This window comes from Amphiprion ocellaris, chromosome 6 (genome assembly GCF_022539595.1).
Source record: "Amphiprion ocellaris isolate individual 3 ecotype Okinawa chromosome 6, ASM2253959v1, whole genome shotgun sequence".
NCBI classification, from domain to species: domain Eukaryota; kingdom Metazoa; phylum Chordata; class Actinopteri; family Pomacentridae; genus Amphiprion; species Amphiprion ocellaris.
In genome coordinates, this window is record NC_072771.1 from 29,256,705 (window position 1) to 29,266,213 (window position 9,509).

Below are 9,509 nucleotides of genomic sequence, written 5' to 3' on the forward strand. Positions count from 1 at the left end.
ATAGTCATAAAAGGAACAGTTATGTTCAACCAATTTAGAGTAATGCAATGGTATATTTCTTCATCATTTTCACCAAAACTACAGCATTCAGGCAGGGTCATGAAGAGTCACTGAATGGTTTGACACGTACAGAAATTATGAATCATATGGTATGATTTTCCTACTCAGCAGATCTCAAACTCAACTATAAAATATACAACTAACAAACAACTTCTGGATAAGCACATTCAGAACACTAAGTAGTGCTTCATTTCTCCAATAGAGTTCCAGAAACTTGAAGAACTGCAGCTTGTGATAACCCAGCAACCCTGCCAAATAACCTCTTACAGATGACTGTTTACAGATTTTTTGATTTACTGATTGATGGCTTGGTCCACAAAATGTTGGAAAACTGCATTTGAATACTAAGTGGTAACATAGCCAGCAAATTAATGCATTTTCATTACTGATTAATCAACTAGTTAATACTATTATTAGATGATTTATCATTCCTACAATTTCCAACAACCCAGGGTGATGCCCACACATTGCTTGCTTTGTCCAATAGTCAAAAATCGAAAAAAATATTCAGTTTCCAACAGAGAACAGTAGCAGAACAGATAACCATGTCTGGCATTTATCAATAAAAAAATTTCCTAAAGTATTAAATTATCAAAACAGTTGCAGATTAATTTCCAGTCAATCAACAAATCTTCCTTATGGCTAGTAATTTTAGCTCTACTCATCACAATTTCCCAAAGAACAAATGACAATTCAATAATTACATAGATCCTTCAAGCAATAAACCTTTTCTCTGAAAGGATGTTTTCCTCTAAAGACACACAAAGTGAGAGATTAAAAAATAAAAAACGTTGATGTACATCTGAGCAGCTGAACCAAGTCCAGATGGACCCTTCTAGTAATGATTCAAGAAATACTACGTTTGCTGTACCCAGTGTCAATCATAACCATCTCTAAGACACACGGAGATAAAAAGATTTCTACATAAAAACAAAAAAAACAAAAAAATACACATAGAAAAAAAACGCGAGGCTCTTTAAGATTAAAGTGACAAAAGGGTGCATGCAGTTTCCACACATATTATTAAAAAATGTTTGTATGCAATAACGACCCCTCACCACAGGATGCCAGTGTTTCCTCCACTCTGCCGCGGTGACTAACACATGGTACTAAACTGTCAGATCAATGTAAAGATACAGAAGAACTCCAAAGAACATCTTCTGAGTGTCAGTCGGTGTATATCGTAACTCCGTGAATAAACCACATTTAAACTTTTCTTCACTCTTCTTCGCTGAATTAGCGGCCGCTATTTCAGCTGTTAGCTTGTTAGCAACTTAATTCCTCTACAGTCGTACAACTGTTGGCCACACTAGCTTCAAATGTAAACTTACGTGTAAGTGTAAGTCGGCCAGTCATGAAATTGGCATCTCCGCGGAGCAAAAGTCACCTGTATTCATTCATTCGTCGCGTCTTCAGACAATTAGACGAGCTTTTCGTGCCGCGATGTAAACAAACTGAACTTCCCTCTTCTCCCGGAGTTCCGCCTATCAAAGACGATGATTGGCTGAGGGCCGTGTAATGGGCTGACATCCTTCTAGTACTGCCTGCTGGGAAATTGAGTCACATGGCTGAAAATGCAAATTTTACATGCAGGGTTTGAATGATAAAATGGCATTCCATGGCCTTACTCGAGTTATTCACCCTCGTATTAATGAATGTTTATTATGTTAAAATTTTCATCTTGTGATGATTGAAATAAGTTTTGTGAGAAGCACCTTAGTGCACTCATAAGTGTGTTGTACAAGTCTTGCAAGCACTAGCCAAGGGAGATAAAGTCAGCCATAACAGCCATACAAAGTAAGATAAAACAATGTGCAGTATTGCAGGAAATAAGTGCCAAATATTAGAATTTTAAATTTCACTTTAAAAGAAATGAGGTTTGGTTTGAGCTTCTAATGTTCTGGGAGTTTGCTCAACATATGTCTTGCACAGAAAGTGAACACTGCTTTCCCAAAGCATGTGATAAGACAGTTAAGATTTACTTGAAAAAATAGTCATGTTAATGTAAATCAACACCATCAAAATACAATATTCTATTGTACTGAACATTTAAAGAGAACACCACAAGCTACACTCCCCTCCAAAAGTATTGGAACAGTGAGGCAAATTCCTTTATTTTTGCTGTTGACTAAAAACATTTTGAACCAAAACACACAGTAAAAACAACAAAGGAGTTCATCAGGGGCAAGAAGTGAAAGATTTTAGATTGGCCAAGTCAGTCTCCAGATTTCAGCCCAATAGAGATGCTAAAGTGGAGACTGAAGAGAGTAACCCCCTAAAACAAACAACAACTGAAAGAGGCTGACGTGAAAGCCTGGAAAAGCATCACAAAAGAAGAATGCAAAAGTTTGGTGATGTCAGTGGGTCACAGGCTTGATGCAGTTATTGCAAGGGAAAAATAGCAACTAAATATTAAGTCTTATTCACTACAATCTATTTTAAGTCTATGTGTTCCAATACTTTTGCTCACCTAAAAATTTGATGTTCCATTAATAGGGTTAGGGTCAGTGTTAGGGTTAGCAAACAAATAATGTTAATGAACAAATACTTAACAAATAACAGTATTTTCTGTATCTTGTGATCTCTTGTGTATCAGATCCAGATGTAAATACGTGTGAATAAAAGCTAAAATGTTGATCTCTTGTCTCATATTCATTGTTTGATGTCGAGCCCAAATGAGTTCAGTCCATGGCAAAAATAAAGGAACTGGCCTCATTGTTCCAATACTTTTGGAGGGGAGTGTATGGTATCAAAAAATACAGACAAAGTCATTTTTATTCAGCTTATTGGTATAATAATATCTAGTTAAGTCAATTTATTCACAAAGCAAATTCAAAGACAGCACACAAAATGCTTTAGATGGATACTGACTGATGGTTAAAAAGATATAAATTAATACAGAGAAATAGAAAATAGCTAGATAAAATCATAAAAACGTAAGAGCATTCTACAGAAAACAAATGCATAAGAAAAAATAAAATCACTAAGTGATATCAGTGTCTGGTCACATTCTGAATTGATGTAAATTTGTAAAAAAAAAAAAAAAAAAAAGAGAGAAAAAAGAGAAAAAAAGCGATGTTTATACTCAGCACGCAAATATTTCAAATAAATGAATCAATCAGAGTGAAATGAAGTCCAAATTAAGTAGTTGTTCTGAAAGATGTGAAGAAATATTGTTTTATAATTATTTAGCTATGATCTGCTGGCATTTCATGTGTATTAGTTGTCATAACTCAAATGTTGACATCAATGTGGTTGACCTAGCTTAGTCTGCTACTGTTATTTTCTTCATGTTTCCCAAACAGTAATGAAATTATAATGGATTAATTTAATTTGTACTTTTGCTTTGTCATTTTGTGAGACTTTTACAATTTCATACAGTTGGCCTTGGCTCTGAGATAGGCTTGTTTTAAGCTCATTAGCAGTTCAACGGTTAAAAGTGGTTACGGATTGCCTGGAACAATGACTATGCTGTGTGTCTGTAATGTGAAAACATATACCTATTCTGTGCATATGCTTAGGTTCTCATCTAAGTGAGTATATGCATTTGTGTCATATATTTCAGGGGTGAGGGTCCAGAGGGTGAAGCAGAGTGCATACCATGGCCAGGAATTCAGGGGTCCCAGAGCATGTCCCTCTGGAACCCAAAGCAAACTTTAAGAGGCTCCCGGCCTGCATGGCTCGAACTGACAAATCACCCAGAGGCTCCAGCCAGACCCAGAGCAACCCAGCACACTGCACCAGGAAACGTTTGTTTAAACATACGTAATGCCATGTGTGTGACTTTGTTCCTGTGTGTGTGTGTGTGTGTGTGTGTGTGTGTGTGTGTGTGTGTGTGTGTGTGTGTGTGTGTGTGTGCGCGTGCGCACGCATATGTGCATGGATGTCTCCATGAGAAAGGGATTATACTCAAGTATAATGTGAGTATTTGAATTGCACATGCACCCTCACATACACACACCCTTTGTTTTGTGAATCTCACAAGAATGCACTTATTTTGCATGTGCCTGTGTGTGGTCAAGCGGCTGTTAATGCATGCTTTACCACTTGAATACTGCTGAATATACGAGTACAAGCCATGGTATGTACTGTATGTGTCTATGCACACTCTGTTAGAAAGGGAATGTGTTTAAAGTGGTCTAGTGGCTCGACATTAGACTTTAGAATTTCTGTGGCAGGAAAGCCAGGTCTGTGCATGTGCGCATGTAAGTTAGTGGGAGTGTGTGTGTGTGTGTGTACAGGTGTGTGTACTTACGTTGGGTGTATGTGAGTGTGTGCTGGTTCTGCTCTCCTACTTTTCTCAAATAGCATTGAAATAACAATGAAATTGTCTGTTCAGGCTTTTACTTTCAATTGCTTGCTACTATGTGTCAAGGTTACATCTATGTAGACAGTGTTTACTAAAAAGAGGGTGCAATCCACAGGAAATGGGCCTTTCAGACCATTATCTGTCATTATTAATCATATATTAAGTCAAATAAGTCATGAATTAATGGAATATTTCACACTCAAAAGACGATTTGTTATTAAACTGGTGATTTTCAATCCCTGGCCTGAAACTGACCCACATATACACACACACGTAACTTTATTTTTAGACTTTTAATTTATACATATCAAAGTTTTTCTGATGTCTGAGTACCATCACATAAAATATATACATTAGCGTCCGTAAATGCCCAGTAAAAGCAAAAGTGGAAATCATAAGCCACTTGCCTAAGTTGACCATCAGCTCCACCCTGGTCGCCTTCCTGGGCCAACATGTAGGTCAACCAGGGCTAGATCCCTCCACGTGCAGGGCTCTCTCTCTCTCTCTCTCTCTTTCTCTCTCTCTCTCGCTCTCTGTGTGTGTGTGTGTGTGTGTGTGGGTGTGTGTGTGTGTGTGTGTGTGTGTGTGAGTCTTGTAAAAACATCAGCATATGGGTTTGGAACGAAGTCCCTGGCAATACTCGAAAAAGCGAGAGAGAAGGAAAGAAAAACCACTGCAAAAACTTGAGAGAGTGTGGTTTGATGCCCAAAGTGGAAACCCACACACTGATGTTTTTGTGTGTGTATGCATGTGTTTGTGTAAGTGTGTGTGTTTGCCCTCGCGACTGCGCATGTGTGTTGCTGTGGCTATGCTTGCATGGGCACACATATGGATGTTAGGAGAAATGTAGTGTAAACCATGTGTGTTTTTACTGTACTGCTACTCTGTGATTATTATAGAGGCAGGAGACGGGTTGTCACGCAGTGGGGCAGCAACTCATCCACATGTCTGTGTGTGTGTGTGTTTACATGTGTGTATATATGCTTTCATGCTTGGAGCGGAGACCGGATCACAGCCAGCAATTTGGTATTGCCAAATGGGCAACAGTACCAGTAGGCTGGTAATTCACTGTCCAGCCACAGTTTTTGATTTTAAAATAAACTCAATACTGACCTATTTAATTTGTCGGGGCAGTGCATACTGAATAAAAGACAAAGAGTGAATTAAACAAAACAGAAATATCAGATTATTCTGATTTTATCTTGTCTAAGCTTCTCACAATCACAGGTGCACCATTTCACTTCTTGTCTCAGACTCATTTACTACCATCAGATCCTTTAGAACAGCATTAAAAACATGAAATGTTTCTTCTCCAAACTGTAATGTTGGAAGCCATTATTTTTTTTCCATCTGAGAATTATAAATCTAACTAATACCCCACTTATAAAACACCAACTATAATTAGATTTTGGGGAAAACGCAAATCAAGTGATCACCAATTTTTGAAGTACAGCTGTTTTTTTTTTTATTGTTATTGTTTTTTTGACCTTGTGGTTTGGCCATAGAGAGATGGAGCCGGGTGGAGAGGTTGGGTATCAGTTTCTGGATCATGTCCCGGGTGCACTGAGACTAGGAGCTGCACAGCTGCTGACAAATTTGTCTGTTCTGATCCAGACCAATCTTATTACTAGTTCTGGTCCAGACCAAAGCCATTACCAACCTGGCTCCGCTACTGTGGCCCTATATGACCTGATGCATGTCTCTTGGTACTACACTACAGTCCGCTACTACACTTGGTACTACAATGCTGCTCTGTTTGATGGCCTGGTGTGTGTGTGCGTGTGTGTGTCTGCTGTAAACCGCAGGAGGAAAATATGAGCACTGCGATAAGAGCGTAAAGCTCAGTTTGCATGACCTTCTCTTTTGGTGTTTTTCCAAAGCACATCATCTGGTGTCTAAAACCTGCGTCCTCCTCTGGAATTATTTTCACACACGCAAAAGTATAAATATGTTAATGCATACAGACAACACTCACAATTTTTTATTTGTAAGAGTTTTTTTTATGTCAATCAAGTAGACAGATGTCTCTTTGCAGCTAACATGAAAAAGATTAATACAAGACAACATTCATATGTCACATTGTCAATAATTGAAAATAAAGTATTAAATTACCCTCAAGATAACAATAGCAATATTGTGAAGAAACTGAACAGTGCATTCATTTGCAGATTTTTCTATTTGCCTTTTTCATAATTTTGTTGTAAACTGATATGATGAAAAAGAGACATCATGAAATAAATTTGTTGTTGCAACACCTTAAAGAATTGAAAAGCTTGAAAGATGTTTGTTTTGGGGGAAAAAAGTATGGAAAAGATGGCCTGTTTCAAACATACATTTATTTTTTCACTCAAATATGTACAATGTTTATATTGGAAAGTCCCCTCTAATTAAATTCCTATCAGACTGTACAACCAGCATTTGAAAAAGTGTCATATTTCACTTAACTTTGCCCTGTGTACCATCAATGTATTTAAACTTGTGTGAATTATTACTTTGTTTAAAACACTCTGTACAATATACATTTTTCCACATAGAAAAGAATCAATATCGGTATATATATCAGCATCAGTATATAAGCATTTTATACACATGGGAGAATCTCTGCAATACTAATGTCTACATAGAACCCTGTACAATATTGTTATTTTGCACATATTGGTGCAATATCTGAATTTCTGTGCATAGAATAATTTGTTCAATATCAACAGTACTTATGAATATGTCTTGTTAATTCATTTATTTTTTTCTACTGATGTCCCCATATCTTTGGTGCTGAAACAGTGCAAATTTCACCATTGTGGCATTAATAAAGGCTTATCCTAAGTTGTCTTATCTTATCTTTAGTGTACATTGTCACAACTGGGGTATTAACTTTAATTAATTTATTCTGTCCACGCTCATGCATGCCTAATACATCAAAGTTTGAAAAAGGTGGCTAAATGTCATCTGGCAGTGAAATGGAGTCGCATCAATCCTACCAGTTGTACTCCAGTGAGTGGTGGTCTCCCACTGCCCTGTGGCTCGTGGTATCGCTCCTTAAAATACTTTTGCAGTTGTGTGTTTCTGTGGCAATTCTGGTCGTTTTGTGGCTGCAAATGTGTGTCCTTCAGAATGATGATAGTTGAAACACTGGAGGGTGGGAAGGAATGAGACATTCAAATTAAAGGAGAGGAATGTGCCGTTTAAAATCTTCAGATCCGTTTGGGCTTAACTCTGAATGTCTGGCTGTTAGGAGAGAGAGAAAGAGGGGCACAGTAATGGAGAGAGTATGAAGGAGCACTTTTTTGAAGACAAAGGAAGAACTGTCAGAGGTGTCTCCAGACATGGGCCAGCTCGCCCTCATAAATGGATTTGGTGTCTCACACAAAGTTTAACTTCCTGCGTGACTGCATGTGTGCGTGTGTGTGTGGTGTTTTTGCTGAGTGTGCTGTTGTGTGTTTGTATATGGAAATGATTTAGTGAAACAGCATTTAATATTAGTTCAAGTTTGACATTTCCCATGATGGCATAAAACAATTCTAAAGTCATTAACCATAAATATTCAGTGTATGCAGTGGAGATCTTACTTGTTTTCTATTCTCGTCTCCTTCTCAAAGAAAATTTCAATCTATTTTTCGAATCTTTTTGTCATCGGTGCAACGTTAAGATGTTAGCAGAGTTATATTATACTGCTGGGGTTGTGTGAGTAAAAACATCATTGAGTTTTTCTTTGTTTTCTTTTTTTTAATCATAGACCATTTAAATCAGCAAATGAGAAAATTCCAGTTTACCAAAAAATATCAAATATGTAGTACCACAAGACCAAGTTAAGAACAGTTGGTGTCCCTGTTTAACTCCAGTGACCATTTCAGAGAGTAAAATGTTAGAGAACCTGTGCCAATTTCTGTACTGTCTTGAATTAATCAAGATCGCGATTCAAGAGGTTTATTTTCATATGCACAGTAAAGTAGACAGTTACAATGTACAATGAAATTCTTTGCTGATCCTCCTTAACTAGTTGGACACAATCTAAGAAAAACTATAGCAATTTAAATAAATAAGCAACCATAAAATGTCAGTGACAGTGGTAATAAAGTGCATTGTGCATTACTGTAAACCTCAGTTCAGATGAAGTAACTATGATTGCAATGAGAGTAAAGGTAAAAGTCACGCATCAATTGTGCAGCATTTCCTCCCCCATTCTCTACTGTGCTGCCACACAACCAAAGGACACAGTAAAAGAAAGTAAAAATGCCCATTGCAGAAGAGCCTTAAAAGGAAATCAAGATTTTCCCAGCTTCTGCTGCCTTACGATGTCTGGTGTGAGCAGCCACAGAAAATGTGTGTGAAAGTCTGCCTGGAGGAACTGAGCTTACCTTAGATAACCCTTCTTACATCTTTCACTTACGACCGCTTACGCGTCCGTTAAAGTGAAATGCAGGGCACCAAAAAACTTTATGAAAATGCAAACACATATTTGTTGTATTGTGTCTTATCTTCTACGCACAAATACGTGTGGACACAAGGATACACTCTTTATGACAATTCCAGGCATTTTTAAAGCATGCTTCTTTATTGCTTTGAGAGGAAGCTGGGGATTGGCTGAGAAAGGCAGAGATTCTGTGACCAATGTGAAACAGCACTGCATGCATAAGCCTGCGCACACCATCACACACCATCACACACAATCACACACACACACACACACACACACACACACACACACACACACACACACTGCATACTGAGAGCTGCACTTTCACAATTATGACTACTTTTAGGAAAGTGTCCACATGATCTCACCAGTATGTAAGTCATTATTTTATGTACTAACTGAACCGGTTCTGTGTATGTGTGTCTTTTTGTATGTGTGTGTGCCACTGGTTCATCTGGTACTCTCTGATTACAGATGGTCACATATAATACAGCTGCCTGCTAAGTCTGGCAATCAACCAGTAAGAAGAGAACCAGATGAGAGTCTACATTTGCAATCAGTCAGTGCAAAAAAAACCCCAAAAACATCAGGAGTGAAACTGCAGCAGCTGTCATGTATAACTTCTTTCACTTCTAATTGTCTCTTTCAATTGCAAATTCAAAAATTAACTCAATTTGTACTCAACAACTTGTCTTTTGAACCCAGGAGAAAGCTTCAGAATTGCTC

At 37.8% G+C, this 9,509-nt stretch overlaps 1 protein-coding gene across 4 annotated transcripts in view; it reads right to left on the bottom strand.

The window, feature by feature from the left end:
• fancc (FA complementation group C) overlaps positions 1–1,530 on the bottom strand; it is a 45,055-nt gene extending 43,525 nt beyond the window's left edge. For all 4 annotated transcript variants that reach the window (XM_055011417.1, XM_055011416.1, XM_055011415.1 and 1 more), the window contains exon 1: positions 1,392–1,530. The gene's annotated coding sequence lies outside the window, so the exon portion shown is untranslated. The remainder of the gene's footprint in view (positions 1–1,391) is intronic.
• Between the last annotated feature and the right edge of the window lie 7,979 nt (positions 1,531–9,509).